This window comes from Gopherus flavomarginatus, chromosome 20 (genome assembly GCF_025201925.1).
Source record: "Gopherus flavomarginatus isolate rGopFla2 chromosome 20, rGopFla2.mat.asm, whole genome shotgun sequence".
NCBI lineage: Eukaryota > Metazoa > Chordata > Testudines > Testudinidae > Gopherus > Gopherus flavomarginatus.
In genome coordinates, this window is record NC_066636.1 from 6,866,629 (window position 1) to 6,870,698 (window position 4,070).

The 4,070-nt window shown below is 52.8% G+C and overlaps 1 non-coding gene across 1 annotated transcript; it reads left to right on the forward strand.

Moving 5' to 3' along the window:
• TRNAF-GAA (transfer RNA phenylalanine (anticodon GAA)) lies at positions 1-73 on the forward strand. Its single transcript has one exon. It is a non-coding gene; the product is annotated as a tRNA-Phe (tRNA).
• The last annotated feature ends 3,997 nt before the right edge of the window (positions 74-4,070 follow it).

Below are 4,070 nucleotides of genomic sequence, written 5' to 3' on the forward strand. Positions count from 1 at the left end.
GCCAAAGTAGCTCAGTTGGGAGAGTATTAGACTGAAGAGCTAGAAGTCCCTGGTTCAATCCCAGGCTTTGGCAGGTTTTTTCATCCTTTCTGTGCAGAGGCACTTGTTCTCTGGCAGCACAGTGGTGCCTGCACCCAAGGTGAGCAGGGCTCGCCTGGGAGCAAAGCAATTTTGGAGGCCCCTTCCATTAAAAAAAAGTTGCAATACTGTATTCTCATGGGGCCCCTGCAGGGCCTGGGGCAAATTGCCCCACTTGCCTCCCCTCTGGGTGGCACTGGAAGGTGAGTCTCTGATATTGGGCTCTGCAGTAGGAAAACACAGAATGGGCTTCTGTCCCTAGTTGGCCCACCTGACCTTTAAGGATGAGAGCTGTCTTTCCCAACATGGCAGAAAGAGAGTAAGGCAGGGTGACCATCAGGAATGGTGCCAGAGGCTGCTGGGCAGTGACAGGCAGGAATTGGGGATGAAAACTCCTCTGTGCAGCTGAGCAAGGGCAGTACTAAGCAATGGGCATCTGTGAAAATGGCTGTGTGGAAGGTGGAAGGGATTTGGGGGCCCAGGAGGAGGGGCTTGAGGTTCAGTGCCTTGGAGCAGCTGGACTTGGACATGGTGGGTGTTCAGGAAATGCACATTAACAACTCTAGGGTAGCTCAATAGGGCAGAGGGTGATTGGAGGAAGGGCCTCCTGGCCAGGGAAGAATGATGGGGCTGGAGTCTTGTTTATCACATTCGCGGTGCGAGTACAGAAGGTGGTGGAGCTCCGACCAGGGAGGGCATTACTGGTAAACTTTGTGCTCTGTGGCACTGGTTACTGCTATATTAGTGTGTATGGTCCCCAGTTAAGGCATGAGATGGAAGATCAAAGGCTCCCTTCCTCTGGGCTGCATGATGTTTGTTGTTGGGAAAGATTTTAATTGTGTCAGCCGGCCTGAGCACCGCTGGTCCCGTTTTCCCAACCATCAGAGGAAACATTTTTCCAATGAGCACTACCTGGCACAGGTCTTTAGTGAGATCAGCTTAGAGGAGCTCACTCCAGCCACAGAGGGGGTTCACCTTTCTGCAGGGACAGACCAGGACTCGCATTGACCGGATTTATGCTTAGCTTTTGTGTCTTTAGCATGTTGCTTCTCAGATTCTTTCTTGGCCTGACTTGTTACACTTTGACACTTAACAGGCCAGAGTTTGTGCACTTTCCTATTATCCTCACTCGGATTTGATTTCCAAATTTTGAGGAATGACTTGTTGCCTCTTAACAGCCTCCATTACTTGGCTGTTTACCTAGAGTGGCTTCCTGCTGGTCCTCCTATTGTCGTTTCTGATTTAGAGCAAACATTTAATCTGAGCCTCTAATTGCGACATTTTTAAATGGTCTGCATGCTGCTTGCAGGCACCTAACACTTGTGACAGCAGATCCTTTTAATTCTCATCTAACCATCTGTGCTTATGCTGATAGGTTGACTTTAGGTCTTTAACTTTGAGCGGCAGCTGAGAAGCTGGTAAATCGGACAGAAACCCTTTCAACAAACCTCTTCATTTCCTTGTTATTTCCTGACTTCTTTATTCATCGCCTTTTCCTTATTTCCTGGCTGAGGCGGTGGCCTGCCAGGGAACTTCCCGGCACCTCTGGCTGCCTGGGCTGAAGGCAAGAGGCAGGCCTGGGCGTGGCGAAGGCCTCCTGTCCCGGAATTAGGACGCAGTGCTTCCTCATCCCCTTTTCCCACCCACACCGGCAGGCTGCTGCTGCGGGAGAACATGAGGGAGGCTCTCGGGATGCTAGGCAACGCTGTGTGGCTGTCAGGGGAAAGAGCTGAGGCTCCCGACTTGACCTGCCATTGACTCGCGTGGCTCCGCGCGCCGTCAGCCGGGGCAGTCCAGGCTGTGGACGTGACTCAGGCTTGGGCAGCATGGCCGCGCTTTCCTGGCAAGGCATGAGGCAGGCCAGGAGCTTTGCACAGCGTACAGGGAAGTGGGAGGGAGGCGTCTTTGAGCCAGCGTCTCTCATCTGCTTCTCCCTTGCTCCTTGGGCAGAGGCGGGAGGGAGCGAAACGCTCCCTGCTGAAGGTTTTGCGCTCGGCTTTGAGGATTAAGCCTGAGCCTCCAGCACGGCTGCAAGGAGATGGGCTTTTGCAGCGCAGCCCTCACATTCTTCCAGCCAGCAGGTGAACCCACTTTGTCCAAGAAGGAGCCTTCAAGGCAGCAAAAGGGGAACATCACGGCTCCCAGCAGACCTTGAGGAGCCCAGGAGGAGCCTTCAGTGGCATTCCTGGGGGAGCATAAACCCCCCTCCTTTCCATTAACAGCTGAACTCACTGACCCAAGATACCACAGAGACACCTACCAGCAGCTGGTTTGCCAGGGCCGCTGCCCAGCACCCTGCAGTGCTTCCTACCAGTGCCAGAGTTCGCAAGGCACTAGCCTGGAGCCAAGGCCTCTAGGTGCTGCTGAAGAAAAGCCAGCAGAGGGACACAGCATCCGTGTGCTGTGCCCATAACATAGAGGTGGGTTAATCAAAACCCTCTTCTGCCAGCACCAGGCCTTCTTCTTCCTACACTGGGCCTGCAAGTGAGGGGGTGGCTGGCACAGCACCAAGAGTCTAACCTGTGTGGCAGGAGGTGGCTGACACCCGCAGGCTGCTAGTGAGCTCCCAGAAGTTATTAAGGGACAGAGACTCCTCAATGCCCTTAGTGACAAGGGTTTGGGGTTCATCAAGGCCAGTAAGGGAGTCGCTATGTCAGCCCTGTAACCCTGGGTGTCAGGTTGCGGTGCAGCCTTGATCCAGAGCTCAGATCCCAACGACCGACCAGCAGCCCACAGCCTCCCCCTGGGTCTGCCCCACCTGGTTACTCCTTACAGGCCAACCTTACCTCCATTCCAGCCCCGGATTTGCCCCCTAATCATCCTACTGCCGCTCAGAGCCACAGACGTGGAGGTGCTGAAGGAGGGAGGGGTGACTCTAGAGTGGGGTTCTTCTCTAAAGATGGCTGGTAGAAAAGTGGTGCTCAGCTCTGTCAGTCACCTGCCTAGTTGCCTCACTGCCGGTGGATGCAGACATTTCTGTAAGGTGCAGAAAGGGGGTATTTGGCTTCCAAGTGAATGTGAGGAATGTGCATTTATGAGAGGGAATTTCTATCCTTCCAGTTGTACATCAGTGGCCTAATGGATAAGGCATTTGTCTCCTAAGCTAAAGAGTGTGGGTTCAAGTCTTACCTGGGGTGAAAACCTCCTTTATTCTTGTAATACTGCAAAGAAACCTTGGTCTTATTTTCACCAAGGAAGCTGGGAGATGTTTGAACACAAAGTGCTGGATCTTGGGAACACTCCCCCAGAAACGTCATCCGTCATGCAATAAATGCTTCTTAACCCCTCAGTAGCAAACAGTTAATACTAGTGTTTGTCTGAGAATAGAGTGAAGGGGAGTCTTTACCCCAATACGTCCAGGAGTGAAACAGACAGGAAGAGCAAGGCCGTTCTGAAAGAGAATGGATCTGTCTGGAGACAAAGCAGACCCCAAGAATGAGCAACAGTTTGAAAAGAAGAGGTTAAAATGTGTGTTAGGTTGGTCTGCCAAATTTAAAGAAAATCCCAATGCCCTTAGCATGATGCAGACACTGGCTGTTTCTCATCTTTTACTGAGAATTCATTGAGAAATGTTTTCCTTAATTATATTCTGGAATATTGAGTGGGCTAGGAAGGCACCATTCTTCCTGCTTTCAACCTTCCAGACCTACATGGGCCTGGGGCCAACGCACCCCTTCCAGTCAGCTGCTGGAGCAGACAACAGCAACACAGACAGGGATGGCAACAGGACAGACTGGAGCTCTAGGAAGACGGTGGGACCAGGTCTCATCAACGGGGAAGTGGTCACCCCAGCATGCACGAGGCTGAGCCAGCAAGCATGGTGTACGCTGCAGCCTGCCCCTACTCACTTGTGCAACTGTGTTGCCCTGAGGACACTCATATGTCTGGGCGGTATCAGCTCCCTGGATGGGCTCACAGAGCAGCTGAGCCTTGCTTGGCAGAGCCTGGCCAGACCCCCAGGAAGGGGAGGACATGCACTCAGGCCCTGTAAT